The sequence below is a fragment of the Globicephala melas genome, chromosome 4 (genome assembly GCF_963455315.2).
Source record: "Globicephala melas chromosome 4, mGloMel1.2, whole genome shotgun sequence".
In the NCBI taxonomy this organism is placed as follows: Eukaryota; Metazoa; Chordata; class Mammalia; order Artiodactyla; family Delphinidae; genus Globicephala; species Globicephala melas.
In genome coordinates this window covers 59,776,102-59,794,347 of record NC_083317.1, presented here as the reverse complement: position 1 = coordinate 59,794,347, position 18,246 = coordinate 59,776,102, and the positions used below count along the sequence as shown (strand labels likewise).

Sequence of the window (18,246 nt, the reverse complement as noted above, 5' to 3'; positions counted from 1 at the left end):
CAAGTTTTGCCCTCTACATCATCATACACAATGTGTGTTTTACAAGAAAAATATGGAAGTGTTTCCTCCTCACAAATAAAATAAAAATGATAAATTAGGTAGACATATTATATTGACAACTACTGAACAGGGCAAAGCATATAGCAGTTTGATAGACATGGTCATACAACGTACTAATTTGTATCCATTAACCACCCTTCATTGTTATCTATGAAAAGAGTGAAAATAAAAATACCCCCTAAAATCTTCTGCTTCACTACTGAATCCTTATGTATCTATGTGAAAAAGTATAGGCTTTTTTTTTTTTTGGCTGCGCGAGCGGCTTACGGGACCTCAGTTCCCCAACCAGGGACTCAACCCATGCCCTTGGCAGTGAAATCGAGGAGTTCTAGCCACTGGACTGCCAAGGAATTCCCAACGTAGGCTTTTAAAAATGTTAAGACAACAACCTCCCAAAACAGTTTAACTTGCTATAAGCAAATGATACTGCAAGTCAGATTATACTGAAAGTTAATCTCATGCCAAATCTCCATAAGATCCAAACTATCATGATATGATTTAATCCTACATGAAGTTTTATGTGCTATGTAATAACTCCTTTCTAATACGATATGCAACTATTATTGTTGCTTTCAATCGTTTAAAAAATAAAAGCATGATATTTACTTTAAAAACAGTTGCTTCCGATAAAACAATGTGTTATATGTACCTGCGCTCATAGAGAAATCAACTCGATTATATTTTTAAAATTGGCTTTAGTTGTTGGACTCCTCTTATAAAGATAAAAAGTAAATGCAATTAAAACCAAGCTTCTGGGGACTTCCCTGGTGGCGCAGTGGTTAAGAATCCACCTGCCAATGCAGGGGACACGGGTTCGATCCCTGGTCTAGGAAGATCCCACATGCCGCGGAGCAACTAAGCCTGTGCGCCACAACTACTGAGGCTGTGCTCTAAAGCCTGCGAGCCACAACTACTGAAACCCACGCACCGCAACTATTGAAGCCCGTACTCCACAAGAAGAAGCCACCGCAATGCGAAGCATGCAAACTGCAAAGATGAATAGCCCCCACTCACTGCAACTAGAGAAAAGCCCACACACAGCAATGAAGACCCAGTGCAGCCAAAAAAACAAAAAAATTCCAAAATTCTAATAGTCACAAACTGTAACCACCCCCCATATTTGTGAAAGATTAAAAAAAAAAAAACCCAAAACAAAAAACCCTGCTGTAGAAGGGGAAAAATCCAGATAGCACAGGCAACCATCAGATCTAATGAGTCACCAGTCTCTCCTCCAAACACTGCAGAACACTGCAGTGGCAAATCACAACACCAGAGGCCCAATTTGTTCCTTCTGTTTTACAAGATCCCTTACAAATTGCTATTGGTTAATGCACTATACCTAGTAATTTCATTACCCAGAGAAATGTTTTCGCTACCAGTCTTGGATGATACAACTGCTGGAGGCAAGGGTAAGGTGTTATGTAAAAGCTAAATACCAAGGTTCTAAGACAAGATTTATTTACATACAAAATCCTTAATTGATACCGGGGAACTTCATTGATACTTAACATAACACTTGGAAATGTACATCCTATCCAACTGACTGAAGACTATCTTTGGAAATAATAGATTTTTTTTTTTAAGATGAAGAAGAATCTAGTTGATTAAAAGCAAATACTTATTTTCAAACACAGTTTACCTTCTTGGGGAAAGGCATCAAGAATCTAATATTTTTATGCTTGCTATAAATTATAACGAAAGTTATAGAATTGGTAGAATTCCAGCTAATAGCACTACCTTATATTCACAGAGTATAGTACACAATCATTTTGTGAAGTACTTTTCTATTCATTTTACTTAACCTACCTCCCTAGCAACACCATTAGAAAGGCTTATGTGTGGGCTTCCCTGGTGGCGCAGTGGTTAGAGTCTGCCTGCCGATGCAGGGGACACGGGTTCGTGCCCCGGTTCGGGAAGATCCCATATGCCGCGGAGTGGCTGGGCCCCTGAGCCATGGCCGCTGAGCCTGCGCGTCTGGAGCCTGTGCTCCGCAACGGGAGAGGCCACAACAGTGAGAGGCCCGCGTACCGCGAAAAAAAAAAAAAAAAAAAAAGGCTTACGTGGCAGATTACTGACTAGCATAACTAGTTCCCCCTTTTTATCTTGTTAGCAAAATCCTAAATTGGCTGAAATTTTGGTAGACACATCAAGGTAATTCCAGGTCCCCTGTCAATGACTGGTTTGGAAATGAGCATGTTATGATGTTCTGACCAATAAGAGGTAAGGCAAAGTCTACTGGGGAGCTTCTGGGAATGATTTCTTTGCTCTTTTAAAAAATACAGGCCATGAAAAACACTTTTTCCCTTGGGATCTGGTCATCTGCGTGGGACATGCAGCCATCTTGGGACCTTGAAAGAAGCAAATCTAAGTAGCCAGGCCACCTTGCTAAGGACAGCAAAACTGAAAGACAGAAAGCAGCTGGGTCCCTGTTGCCTTTATAACAAAACAGAAAGGAGAGGATTTCAAGAATAAATATTTTTATATGGTATACATATTTCATAGTGTTATTTTTTTTAAAGGATAGGCCAAAAGGTTAAGAATAAAGGCATCTATAAGGTCATTACTTAAATAGTTCACAAAAAATTACTTGAGATGGACTACAAGGAAATATGCAGACAAAAGTGGGAATCAGAGTAGAGAAGTATGGAAAGATCACAGATGGCAAACTGCACTAACAGAATCAGAAAAAATTTATTCCTACTACAATAAAATTTTTTGAGGGCACACACAGATAACACCCTTTCACTTATTAAAGTACAACTAATCCTGTAAAAGAAACAGTAAAGATAAAAGGTAGGGTGGACAATTAAGCTGGGAATAGAATTCAAATCTTATTGGCTACATATTCTTATGCTTTGATGACAAGCTTATCCATAAACAATTTTGATAGCATTTCTAGAAATAAACAATCACAGATTCTTTTCACTTCAAAATTTTATAAATAAAAGTGAGTTATACTGAGGTGATAATCCAAAGTATTAACCAGAATAACAAAATACTGTATTTAGTGTATAAGTTCTATGGTTTGAAATTTATAGGCTAGAAGCCTATGACCAATGGTAGAACTGTCATATGAACAGACTCAAGTATCCCTGCCTTCAAGGGGCATAAATTTATCATTTTCTTAACTCTCTTCCCTCCACATAGCATGGAGCCTTGCACAGCAGTAACTCAATAAAATGTTCTGATATTAAAAACAGATAAACTACTACTTGTTAAGCACATATCACATTCCAGGCATTATGTTAAAAAATAAACACATCTCATTTAACCTTTAACAACAGTCCTAGGAGGCAGGTATTGTTTGATTACGAAACAGGTTTTGAGACTTTAAGCAACTCGCTCAAGATTAGAGCTATGGAGTGGAGAAGTCCGAATTTAGTCTGATTTTAACATCTAAGCATTTATAATAATAACAAATAATTCAAAAGACCTTATTTAGCCAGTAGCTTTAACCTCTATTATCTTAAAAAAAAAAAAAAAGCCCAGGATGCCTCTTTTCCATTATTAACTGACACTATGTTAGAATGGCAAAGAATAATATGCAGGCAAAAGGGAGAAGATGAAAAAGAGATGATATAACAGATCATTCACAAACTAAAGAGCAAGTAGTATAACAACCAAGAATTGACTGTTTCTAGAATATCCATCTCCTAAAGAACTAAGATTTTTAAAGAACAACACACAATGCTGTGTTTTATTAATGCCTAGCTTTATAACACAAACATAAATAACTGATAATAATAGTAAAAATAAATTTAACTGTAAAGTAAATGGGCATATTTGGAACTAATAAGAATATTAATGAAAACAGACCCAATATAATTTTGCTACAGGGAATAGTAGTAGAAAATTTCTGGTTAATAGTCTGTCATAAATTTGGAATAATAAATTTACCTGAAACAGTATCTGAGAAATTCCTCTTATTTTTCTTATCTCTAAGACAAAACTTATTAAAGAGTTAAAAGTTATAGTGAAGCTAACATTAATATCCCATAAGACTTCTATGTGAATTTTTACAAGATTTCTTGATTTCAGATTACAAAGAAAAAAACGAGTCACTGATTTTATATTTTAACTTACCAAGAATGTAAACAGCCAAAAAGATAGCTAAATGATACAAACAGTAAAGAAAATAAGCATTTGTTACATACTTCTGCTTAAAATTTATTTTCAGAAGCAATATGCTTATAATTTTTAAAATACCCAAAGAAAAGTCTCACAACTTGAATACTGTTGACTTTGATGTTATTTCCTCACAATTTTTTATATAACTGTAATCAATACTATAATACAACTTGACATATTTTTAATAAGTATCATCTTAAACAGTACAATATTCCATTAAATGGATACCATAGTTTATGTAATAATTCTCTTTAAACTACAGCACCCCACTTTTTGTTATTTATACATACATAAATAAATAAATAAATAAATAAATATATATATATATTTTTTTTTTTTTTCGGTACGCGGGCCTCTCACTGCTGTGGCCTCTCCCGTTGCAGAGCACAGGCTCCGGACGCGCAGGCTCAGCGGCCATGGCTCACGGGCCTAGCCACTCCGCGGCATGTGGGATCTTCCGGCAGGCGGACTCTCAACCACTGCGCCACCAGGGAAGCCCTTAGTGGTTATTTTGTTTGATGTTATAAATGCTAGAACACCAAATAATAATACAAAGAATAGATAAAATCTTATCTCCATTATTCTGCCTGGTATTATTATTTAAAATTTTACAAACAAATATTAGCTCAAAAAGGCTAAACAGGGACTTCCCTGGTGGTGTGGTGGTTAAGAATCTGCCTGCCAGTGCAGGGGACACGGGTTTGAGCCCTGGTCCAGGAAGATCCCACATGCCGCAGAGCAACTGAGCCTGTGCACCACAATACTAAGCCTGCTCTCTAGAGCCTGAGTACCGCAACTGCTGAGCCCACGAGCCACAACTACTGAAGCCCACGTGCCTAGAGCCCGTGCTCCGCAACGAGAAGACACCACAATGAGAAGCCTGCACACTGCAACGAAGGGTAGCCCCCACTCGCCGCAACCAGAGAAAGCCTACGTGCAGCAACGAAGACCCAACGCAGCCAAAAATATAAAAAATAATTTATTTTTTTAAAAAAGGCTATAGAACCACACACAGAAATGGACAACTGACTAAAACGGACAATTTTACACAATTAAAATGATGGGCAAGAGATCTTAAGATATACTGCACAAAGAAGACCCATGAATGGCAAATAAATACATGAAAATATGCTTAATATTAGGAAAATGCAAAGGAAAACCACAATGAAATGCCACTCCATACCTAGCGGGGCTAAAATTTTAAAAGACTGACCACAGGAAGTGTTGGTAAGGATGTAGAACTAGAACTTTCACGTACTGCTGGTAGGAATGTAAAATGTACAACCATTAAAAAAACAATCTGGCAGTTTCTTAGAAAGTTAAGCATACACCTATCATATGACCCAGTCATTCTACTCCTTGGTATTTACCCATGAGAAATGAAAGCTTATGTCCAAAGAAAGAATTTTACATGGATGTTCATAGCAGCTTTATTCATAACAGCCAAAAAGCAGAAACAACCCAAATATCTATCAACAAGTGAAGGGATAAACAAATTGTGGTATTTGTGGTATACAGTGAATACTCAGCAATAAAAAGAAATGCATCATTGAAACATGTAAAAGTAAGAGGTAGACACCCCCCCCCCACCGCCCTGGGCAAAGGGTTCCATTTATATAAAACTCTAGGAAATACAAACTAACCTATAGTGATAGAAAAGAGATCAGTGGTTCCTTGGGGATGGGCAGTGGGGAGGTATAGAAGGAAGGGATTACAAAGAGGCACGAGGAAATTTCTTTTGAGGGTGATGGATATGTTCACTATATTGACTGTAGTGATGGTTTCATGGGTGTATACATATATCAATATGTCAAACAGTACACTTGAAATATGTTTGCAATTATGTCAATTATACCTCAATAAAACTTTTTTTAAAAAGCACAAAGTATTGACAATATGACTCCTGTAAGGGCATAATGCTTACACAGAATACATCATATTCACTTTTGTTTTTACTTGTCAACTAACAGTTACAGAAGACTACATGATGCTATGTATGCCTATGATGCTAATAAGAGAACCTTAACCCTAGGAACAGCTGAAAACCACCACACAGGCTTTTGTCTGTTTAGAATGAACTAATGTGGCTCTTGATAAGGCTGTGGGCACCCACTTGTCCAGTCAAGTTCGGCAAATCCTGAGAATTTCCAGTCCCTTAACAGCTCAGGAGTATATTAGTCAGAAATGCCTCTAAAGTACTTACTCATCTTTGTTTCAGAACAGGGCTTAATGGCAATATCTTGTGTGAGGATTTAGGAATATTATCTTGAACTGTCGAGCCATGAGGCATGGGGCATAGAAGGGTTTGACCTCCAAGATTCAGGCTCAGCTCTACTATTTTAGATATCAAAGTTGCTACGGTGCAATGATTCATTTGGAGGGTGAAGGTAGAGGGAGTTATTGTCTGTTGTTTTATTCTTCTCTGAGGTAGAAATAGTTTACAATAAAGAATTAATAGTCTTTATCATTGCCTATTTTTAGGTACTTCCCCCACCCTCCTTATCCAACAGCATCTTTGGGTGAGGATGAGATCATATTTAACATACGCACACACCACTGAACAATAGCAGGTACTATAAATCTACATTCAAGCACTGCAGGTGTACCAAGTTGGGACCTGAGCATTCTGTATTTTAATTGTCTGCTTTGGATCACATTGAAGAGTTTGGGTGTCACTTGGCCTATTCTTTGCATTAATAAGAGATACTTTTCTTTCTTGAAACAAATGAAATAGAGGACACTGAACAGAAGTATGTTATATTCAAAATAATTTGTGGATATTGTAACTCATGTTAATAAAGTCCCTCACTGTCTGATTCTGCATTACCTAAGACTAGTACTTATAGAGTGACAACCCATTTTTCACAAGATACAGTTATTCTCACATTTAGCTAGCTATCACACTCTAAATGTTCGTATTAATTGGCAATCTGATTCCCTATGTATTATTTGAGAGCTCTAACATAATTGTTTTGGTTCATAAAATCAGCAACTTTCACAATTATTAACAACTGTAGTATTTTACTTTTAATAACTTACATTCAAACTTCAATTGATAGAATTTCAATGTATGAGTCACATAAACAGCACTTCAAGTTATCTAGAATGTTTTCCATTATTTGAAAGTAACAAAAAGTCATGACATTTGTCAGACCTTGATCTCATACTGACACTGTTAGATACTGATTAGATATGGGGTAACCTATGCTATCACATGATGGTAGGTCACACGTAATTCAGGAATGCTAGAAATTTTAAAGGCGTTCAGCTATTCAGCTTCCCTAAGACTCAAGCTAAATGGGCAGATTTTGGCAAAATACTGACGACAAACCTGACCTTCAGTGCATCCCTAAATTGGACAATAATTTGGCAATACCCACCAAAATTCAAAATCCTTTGACCCACCTCTTCCATTTTTAGGAATTTACTTTATGTGTACAAAATGTGCTATTAACAAAATAATCTATTACAGCACTGTTTCTTACAGCAAAAGACTGGAATGTCCATTAATATGGAGACGACGCCTTGAGAGCTGTGGTGTTAAGATAGTAATCTCTGGAAAAAGACTCTCTGGGTTCAACTCCAGAGTCCTATTACTTATGAACTGGGTGACATTGGTGGGCATTTAACCACTCAAAGCCTAAACTGCCTCATCTGTTAAATGGGGATAAAACTAACACCTATCTTATAAGGCTGTTGCGAACTTGCATGACTTAATTCAAGAAAAGTGCCTGATACAGGAGTACACTCTCAAAAAATTGTTGTGTAGGATGATGATGGTACATTAGTACAACTGAATACTAGACTACTATTTAAAAGAATGTGGCATCTTTAACTGTATCAATGTGGAAAAATCTCCAAGGTAACATTGTTAAATGAAAAATGTAAGGCCTGGGAATAACATGACAAGATGCTACCTTTGTGAACAAATACATGAGAAAAAAGAGTAAGGATGGAGAGACGGGGAGAAAACGCACACATGTATGAATATAAAAATTTTACTGTATTTGTACATGTATTATCCATTCAACTTAGTTAAAAATATTGAGTGATTTGATGAGTGCTAAACCAATTAAGCCAAGTGATAAAATTACTATATATAACTAATTAACTGAGTAAAGAGCATAGTAACTAAATAATAATGGCAAATATGTACATGGCTCTTATTATGTAACAGTCGTTGTTCTAATCACTTTTCTTATATTATTTAATCCTCACAACACTTAATGAAATAAATATACTCTTAATATCCTTATTTTAAAGCTGAGAAAAATGCAACAGAGAGACATAAAAGAAACTTCCCCAAAGTCACACTGCTAAGAAGTAACAGAGCCAGGGTTTGAGCCAGTCTGGCTCCAGTACCTACACCCCTAACCTCCTTGCTTGCTATGTTGCCTCTCAACACTACTCTAAAATTACTTTTTATTTACATATATCCCAACTCTTTTCAAAAGGAATTTGTACATTCCTCAAAAAATGAAAAACAGAACTCTCATATGATCCAGCAATTCCACTCCTGGGTATTTATTTAAAGGAAACAAAAACACGAACTAGAAAAGATATATGCACCCCACTAAGTTCACTGCAGTATTATTGACAATAGCCCAGATATGGAAGCAACCTAAGTGTCCATCAACAGAAAAATGGATAAAGATGATGTGGTGTGTGCATACAATGGAACATTAGCTGTAAAAAAGAATGAAATCTTTCCATTTGCAACAACAGAGATGGACCTACAGGGTATTAGTGAAATAAGTCAGAGAAAGACGAATACTGTATGATTTAGTTATATGTGGAATTTAAAAAACAAATGAACAAACAAAACAAAACAGAAACAAAGTCATAGATACAGAGAACAAACAGGTGGTTGCCAGAGGGAAGGGGATTGAGGGAGGAAAGAAACATGTGAGGGAGATTAAGAGGTACTAACTTCTAGTTGCAAAATAAATGAGTCACAGGTATGAAATGTATAGTGTGGGGAATATAGTCAATAAGTATGTAATATCTTTGTATGGTGACATGTCGTAACTAGACTTATTGTGATTATTTTAAAATGTATAGAAATATCGAATCACTATGTTGTATAGCAGGAACTAACATAGTATTCGCTTTAAGTCAATTATACTTTGAAAACAAAAGAGATCAGATTGTGGTTACTAGAAATAAGGGAGCAGGGGAAGGGGTAACCAGATGAAGGTGGTCAAAAGGTACAAACTTCCAGTTATAAATAAGTGCTAGGGATGTACTGTATAACATGATATATAATTACATTACTGAATGTTAAATATGAAAGTTGTCAAGAGAGTAAATCCTAAGGGTCTTCATCACAAGAAAAAAAATTTGTTTAACTTTCCTTAATTTTGTATCTATATGAGAGGATGGATGTTTACCAAAATTACTGTGGTCATCATTTCATGATGTATGTAAGTCAAGTCATTATGCTGTACACCTTAAACTTATACAGTGCTGTATGTCAATTATATCTCAATAAAAATGGAGGGGAAAAATGTGTACAGTTTACAATAAAGAACATATACATGATTAAGTTAGTAAAACTTTTAAGGAAAAGGGGAAACAAAAAATATCAACATGAGAAACAAATACAAATACTTTAAACATATAACAAATCTCACTCTAAAGCAGGGGTCCCTAACTCCTTGGAACCCGGCTGCACAGCAGGTGAGTGGCAGGCAAGTGAGCGAAGCTTCATCTGCCACTCCCCATTACCGCCTGAACCCTCCCCCCACCACTGCACCACCACCACCACCCCACCACCGCCACCCACCCCGTCTTCAGAAAAACGGTCTTCCATGAAACCAGTGCCAGATGGCAAAAAAGGTTGGGGACCGCTGCTCTAAAGCATCTGTTATTTTCTATTACGGCTTTGAATGATATATTAATTTCAGATTCTTAAAAGGACTGAAATCAAGTATTAAGTAACTTAATTTTGCTTCTTTATAGGCATTCTTATTTGAAGCTTTCTAAGGAGAGTTAACGTTGTATTTAGTTTTTTTATTCACCAAAACCCAAATGTGGACTTTCCCTTATGCTGACCGTCAAACAATTACGTCAGGTAACAGACTCCATAATTGTGCAATATGCTCTATTATCTCCAAGGCAGAAAACATTTCTGGAGGACTTAATATCCATACCAAAAATAAAATTTGTAACCCTATCTGGTAATGCCTATCACTTTTCTGTACATTTTTAATGACAACTTCTTATTGGATGCCCATGGGTTATCACATACACAAAAAAATTAAGGAGAGTTTATGGAATTAGCAGGGTAATTTATACACTTTCCCCTCAGATACCTAAGTAATTAAGACAAAAAAAAATTTCAGACAATTGCCATTTCTGGCAATTTCAAATGGAATTCTTCCTTTTGTTAATTCCTTCTTTGCCCTAACAGATCTTTTACTTTTAATTAATTAACTTATTAATTAATTAATTTCTGGCTGTGTTGGGTCTTCATTGCTGTGCGCGGGCTTTCTCTAGTTGCGGCGAGCAGGAGGCTTCTCTTCCTCGCAGTGCGCAGGCTTCTGCTGCAGAGTACAGGCTCTAGGCGTGTGGGCTCAGTAGTGGTGGCTTGCTGGCTCCAGAGCGCAGGCTCAGTAGTTTGGCACACGGGCTTAGTTGCTTCGTGGCATGTGGGATCTTCCCGGACCAGGGCTTGAACCCGTGTTCCCTGCATTGGCAGGTGAATTCTTAACCACTGTGCCACCAGGGAAGTCGCTTCTTTTCAAAAAAGGTAGTTTTTTCTAATTACAGAAACACTACATGTTCATTGTAAAAATAAAAACACATAATACAGAAAAGGGTAAGAAAATAAAAACCACCCAAAATGCCCATCCATGTACTGAGGTAACCACTAAACATACACTTTGGTGACTATCCTTTCCGCAATTCAACTTGTACAGATATGTACAAACATGTAGTTTTATGCATGTGTTATTGTGAATACCCTGCCTTTTTTCCTTTGTCTTTCTGTTTTCTTTTGCTTACTTCCTCCTTCCAGTGTTGACAATCATATAGGCATATACAAAACTCATGGTGTTTTTCAGCTGTTTAACAAAAATGGGATCTCGTTACATATTTTTCTCTAAACTTTGCCTTTCTCACTTAAGATACATGATGGATCTTTTTAGGATGTATTTGGAAATCCTTTCGATTCACCAGTATGGATTTAACTTCAATTTTTTTTTTAACTCCTACTTTTAATGGATTTTAAAAACATAAAATCTATAAGTTATACACCAATACCCCTACTGACAGGCATTCCCTTTGTTCCCAGGTTTTTGCTACTTCAAACACTGCTTCAATCGACATTCATGTGAACACTTGCTACTTGCTGGTGTTTTTATTCTAAGGAAAAGAGTCCATACGGTGGGATTGTTGGATGGAAGAATATGTATTTTTAATATTAACAGATATTGCCTGATTGTTTACTAAAAAAACTGTAACAATTTACATCTCCACTAGCATTTTATGAGAAAATCCTTTACCACTAGCGGTAGGTTTACCACTTAATTTCTGCTAATCAGAAAAAAATTTTTCATTGTTAGTATATTGATTACTAGTGAAGTTATACATCTTTTCATAAGTTTGTTGAATGTCTGGATTTCTCTTCTTGAAGTTCTGGTCATATGCTTTACCCATGTTTCTATTATGTGGACTTTTTCTTAATATGTAAAAGTTCTGACAAATGTTAACTCTATCTGTTATACATATTTCAATTTGTTTTCAATCTGGCTTTTGTCCTCTATTTTTGCCACTGAAAAATTCTTCATTTCTATGTGTTCTCATACACCTATGTTTACTTTTATGACTTTCAGATTTCCTATCTTGGTTTAAAAGGTCATCACTACATCTAGATTGTATATATAAAAAAATTTTAGGAATATTTTTAATATTTTAAATATTTAAGTTTTTAATCCATCTTGAAACTAGTTTCTGCATATGCTGCAAAGTACTGGCTCAAGTTAATTTCTTCCAGACAGACAAGCTGTGTCAGTTACATTTACTATATATGTCCCCGTTTTTCCCACTGGATTGAAATATCACTTCACCATGTATTAAATTATTTTATATGCTGGGATTTACTTCTGCTTTTTAAAATTCTGCTGAGCTTACAGAGGCCTAAAAACATACCTGCACCTATAAACTTAAATAACGTATTCAGTTATCTGGATAAGTCAAAACATTTTCACTTAGGATATCCAAGTAATTAAGAAGAAATCATCATTTAAATGCCTAATTCTCCATACCAAATTAAAAAATTATTGCCCAAAGCAATAAACAGTGATTGTAGGAACTCAAATAGAAATTTTAAAACTTTCTTAAATCTCCTAATCTAAGATGACTTATTTTGATGCATTTCTGTCCATCTTTTTCAATATGTATATACAATTACTACACATACAGTTTCTGTATCATGCCCTTTCTTCAATTTTATAAGTGTTTTCTAATTTAGTCTTCTCTATTTTATTGTTAAATAAACACTTAAAAGAATTAAACTAAGAAATAACTAAAACAAAACAAAGTCTGGTTGTTTTTCATTGCTCAAGCACATGTGCAGCTCTTCTGCATTATATCATGCATTACCCGTTTTACTTTCAATGAAATAAGCTTAACTATTTTTCAGAAAAGAAATAAAACATGGCATGCTGTTGATATAATTTTTAAAAAGGTTTGTCAACGAAAGAACAATGGTTTCTACAGATAGCATTAAGATTCAGAAAAACTGAAAATTTTATTGTAGTAACTAGTCATAATATTGACACCAAAAAAATAGCAACAAAAAAAACACAGGTTAAATCTCAAAATATCTATGAAATACCACCAATTTTGAAGGCTAAGTGCAGTTGTGAAATTTATTAAACAGAGCTAACTACAAACAAATGTAAAGGGGCGTTTCAAAAAAATTAATCATTAAATAATTTTATTCACAGTAGTAACTAATTCTAAAGATGACTTTAATAGTTACAGGTAAAAATAAAGATTTATTACTATGAAAATATACATCTATTTCAGCTATCTTTATAAACACACACACAATGTATATGTATTTACTATACATATAATATGTATATACTATATATATATAAAATAATACACTTATATAAACCGAAGTCACTTTCAGTTCACAACAGGAAACAAAGAAAATAGTAAAATTTTAAAGTCTCTACAGAAAAATTAAATGGAAAATATGGTTATTGATCATAATTTATTTCACTATAATAGAAAACTTGACATTAAAGACATTAAATATTCAATAATCTCTTAATAAAATCTTTCCTTAGAACAAATGAGTTATTTTTTTCAGGACTAAGGTGAAACATAAACTCATGATAGCTACACTTCAATTATTGTTTAATTTACTGATATTTTCCAATACAAAACCACTAAACCTTGTGAATCGTCAACCCAGGAAGGGAAAAGTTTTACTCTAGTTCACGTCTCCATTGTGTTCTCTATATTCCTATGTCTACTTCAAATGAGGATAAAAATAAGGCATAAAAACAGTTAGAATAAAAGGCAGAAATTTTAAATATAAGCTAAACTCAAAAGTTCCACCTCTGTAGGGTGGTGTAATTTTAATATATTTCTATAATCCTGTGTAGGGATAATAATTTAGAAATACAATACTTCCTTAAATTGATTCTACATATTAATGATCATGAGCTCTGGAAAATCTTTATATAGAAAATATTAAGTCACTGCAGTTGCCAAAATAATAGACTTTATGTTGATATTTCTTAGCTCCTATTAATAAATCTATTTTAGAATCTTTGCTAGAAGTACATTTTTCTTGCTATTTTTTGGTAATAAGCCTCATTTCAAATTCTACTCTTTACTCCATACCCCAAACTTGTTGCTCAATTTTATAGGATATCTAAAAGTCTCCTTTAGAAATTCAGTATATAAAATCAAACTAGGTATCAGCAAAGTTAATTATTTAAACGTACAAAGTATGTACTAGGCCCTCTGCATCATGATCTAATTTAATAGCATCTATGGCATAGATTTAAACACGAGGAAATTTAAGCTTAGATTAAGTAAATTGTCCAAAGTCACACAGCTTAAATAAATGGTAAGGCCAGACTTGAACCCAGGTCTATAGGATCAGGAAATACCACTTAGTTTTAAAAATACTTTCACATAGATTACCTAGGGTTTATCTCACTTGAAATCATAATACCCTTGATAGAAAGGTTCCTAAGTATCAAACCATAAGCCCCCACCCCCAACTTTACTTAAAAGCATATAGCTAAAGTGGCAGTACTTAATGATGATTTTCTGACTTTTAGTCTAGTGCTATATCACGTGTAGCCTGTACAGTGCCCCTTTTTTCAATAAACACAACTCACTCCTCTTCCCTTCCCTATCATGCAAACACATATGTTGTGAAAATAAGTTGATCACTACATTAATAAAGTCCATCTGAGGTTTATATCTATTCTATTGACCATGATTTGGATGGTTACTATTAACAATTTATATCTTAAAGCTAATACCTAGTGCATAAACTCAGTAGGAGCTATGATCTGCAAGAACTTTAAAAGTAGTTTAATCTCCCTGTCCAACTGTCAAACACTCATTCAATGAACAATTTATTTAATGCCTATCAAGTACTTCTGCATCCTGGTACTAAAGACACAACAGTAGAGACACTGTCCTTGAATTCCTAGGAGCTTTACAGTTTACTAAGGAACAGCCCAGCAAACAGTAATTAAATACAACGTGCTAGAAATGAAAATAGAATAGAAAATATTGTGTAGTAGTCTATAGAAGTTAGTGCCTAGTTCTGCCCACAGAGGAAGAAAGCATCTTGGTGGTGGCCATAATCTACAAAGGCAGTGACATATAAGAAAGACCTCAGAGTAAGCACACAAGAGGTGTCAGGGACCCGAACACAAAAACCCCCGTGTGCCATTTAATGTTGGACTACAGCACAATTCTCTAATGAATGTTAAGATTTGTACATATAGGGAATTCCCTGGTTGCCCAGTGGTTAGGACTTCGTGCTTTCACTGCCGGGGGTGGGGGGGCCAGTTCAGTCCCTGGTCAGTGGTCAGTGGACTAAGAACTAAGATCCCACGAGCCACGTGGCAGGCCAAAAAAAAAAAAAAAAGATTTTTGCATATAATATTCATAGATTGATAAAAAGCTCGTCTCAGAAATGGTTTCCACACTTCACATCACTTTTTTGTGTGTGTAAATCGAGTATAACGTCAAAGCTCTTTTTCAAATTCAACTTTAGTAGCAATTTAGTCACCAATTCCTGCTGCCAATCTTCCAGATTTCATTAGTGGTCTAAATTATTGCTTTTGCAAGTTCCTTAAAATCAGGGGAACTGTGAAGTAAAATTGCAAACTCATTCAACCTCTTTCACATTGACATTTTCTCCTCTAGTGCTCAATCCTTTTTAGCCTGTTTTCTCTATTCCATTTTGGTCTCATCCAGACAGGACTGGTTTAGACTTCAAGAACTCCTGTTATTTGGTGGAATGTTACCTGGGCAATGAAGCAACACTGCTTACATTTTTCTCTCCTCTAGTGATCAGGGAACCTCACTCTGGAGCAAACTAATGGATAAAACTATATTTATATCGGTAGCAAGCATACCGATACTTAAACATCTCAAACAAATTAGTGCTTTTGTCCAATATAAGTTATATGCACAAAATGCTAAAACTGTAAATCATAACAGTGGCCTTCATCATTACTTAGAGAAAGCAAGAAAGATTTTTAAGGTTATGTTTTCTAGTAACGAGCATCAATAAGCGAGTTTCTCTATTTTGAACTTACTATAAAACATTTTGTTAAATTGATGTTACTCTAGAATTTTAACTTCCCCCTTAACAAAATAAGACCAGTTTATTGCAGAGAATTTGGAAGATACCAGAAAAACAAAAATAAGTCATTCATACCCACCACTCAAAGATAATGATTCCATCTTCCTCATTTTTCAGTTGTCTTTTTAATGGATTCTTCAATGACATGGGTTAGAAAACTCTAAGGTTTAACTAAGAATATAATTTTTTCAGATTAAGAAAAAGTGTAATTTAAATTTAAAAAATCAGATTTGTAATTTCTGTAAGGCCTTTCAATTTAAAAGAACCAAGGGACTTTGAGTTTGCAGTATAAACAAGAGTTTAACCCCAAACAGAAAAACACTCTTCCCTAAGGCACATTGTTTGGGGTCAAAACATTGGTTACTATGTTACATGTGAAATGGGAGTACACTGGGTTGGGCAAAAACCTAAACAATCTTTTCTGCACTTTCAGGAAATACTGTTCATCAAAATCTGAAGAGGTCACCTGGACTTTTACAAATGGGGAAAGCTAAGGAGGGATACAAATGCTACTTAACATAAATTTACCACTAGTCAAGGAATTGACTGGGAGTGGCAATTACGTAGGATTTTAGGGAGAAATGGCAAGAGGATGTCAAAGGCAGAAAATATGAAGTCAGCAATATCTCAACTTAACCTCCTTACCTTTAAGTTTATGGTCAAACACATTAGTTTAATTATCTTTCCAGCCCAATTAGTTTCTGAAGAATTACTTCCCTTTCAGGGAGGTCACTTTTCCATAAGCTAGCCTGGGTCTCCTGCAGATCATGACACCGCAACACCATCTTTCAACGCCTCCCCATTCAATCTAGACTGTCGCATTACCAACACCTCCTGTTTTGAAGGTAGTATATATTTATTCTTTCAACTGTCCTCTCCTTTTCTGCACCATTAAGTCAGAGAAGAGAAAGGTAAACGGCCACCTTTTACCCTTCCAGATCCATTCAAAGCTTGTGGACATCTATAAAACGCCTCTCGCAGGGATGTTAGATAAAAGCTAAGAATTAACTGAAAATGCACATTCGGAAGCAAGATTTACAGTGACACCGCAGTGAGGGCCACATCGGTGACATTCTCTCCCAAGCCGGTCTCACAGGAGACGCCTCTGCCTCCGGGGTTTTTCCTATCTCCCCGCTCCCCAGCCCCGGGCTGAAGGTAAAGACTTTACAAGGCCTCTGCCAAAGAACGGGGGATTGAGACCTGGAGGCTACTGCAGACCCCGAAGAATGCCTGAACCAATCCCACTACCCGAAGCCCCAAAGACTCGAAAGGGGAACCATAATGGCGGCACTCACCCCCCAGCCCCGGGAAGGGTGGACATGTGAACTCCTAGGTTGCAGGGGCGACCACATTGGGGGAGCGGGTGTCAAGATAACTGGAGAAATGAGATCGCCGGTGCAGGATGACAGCGGGGGGAAGCCCGGGACAGCAGAAGCCACCATTCACACTCTCTCTTCTCTTCATCCTCTCACCTCTTCTCTTCTATCCCAACCAGCCGCCGGTTACCGGTCGCCACTCACCTGCCGGGGCGCGAGGTCCAGAAACTGTACCGATCACCTACCCAGAGGCTCTGTCACTGTGGGAGGGGAAGCCTTCAGCTGCAGAGGGGGGCGGGTCTAGACAGTCACGTGACCCCGGGCTCCGCCCTGTTCTCCCCAACTGGGCTTGCTGCATCTCCGGCGCCTGTATTTTTGCGGATCGTTTGAACATTAATTTTCTTGCGATTAGATTTTAGGACTGCAAGAACAAAACAAAAATGTCCGCAAAGATTATGTTGTAAACTGCAACGTAGAAGGCGTGGGTGGAACGGGCTAAAGTGCATTGCTAAGGAAGTGACGTTCACGCAGTGGTCTCGGGGCCGGAAATGGAGATAAAAGTTCCGCCCCCCTGTGGCCCGCCGGCAAAATCCCAGGCTTATGGGTTTGGGGCCATCACGTGATATCGAAACCGAAACGTGCTGGACGGAAGCCAAGTTATCCGGCCAATTGTTAAATACACCTATTTGTCTTAAAAGCACTAATTTACTTAAGTCTCCCACAGGCTTCTTTACATTTAGAGGAACCCAGCTTTATAAAATCTTATTAGGAGACAGGAGCGTTTGAAGGTCATACTGGAGACTACCAGCTAGGAAGACCAGGGTCGGGGAAGACTGATCTTGTTGAAGTGGGAGAGGTGAGGGAGGGATGGAAAAATCTGGCTTT

The 18,246-nt window shown here is 36.5% G+C and overlaps 1 protein-coding gene across 2 annotated transcripts in view; it reads right to left on the bottom strand.

Annotated features, from left to right (window-relative positions):
• ATP6V1A (ATPase H+ transporting V1 subunit A) overlaps positions 1-17,803 on the bottom strand; it is a 55,664-nt gene extending 37,861 nt beyond the window's left edge. Inside the window, exon 1 of one of the 2 annotated variants that reach the window (XM_060298073.2) lies at positions 17,566-17,803. The gene's annotated coding sequence lies outside the window, so the exon portion shown is untranslated. The remainder of the gene's footprint in view (positions 1-17,565) is intronic. The other variant, XM_030836810.3, reaches the window with a different exon arrangement.
• Between the last annotated feature and the right edge of the window lie 443 nt (positions 17,804-18,246).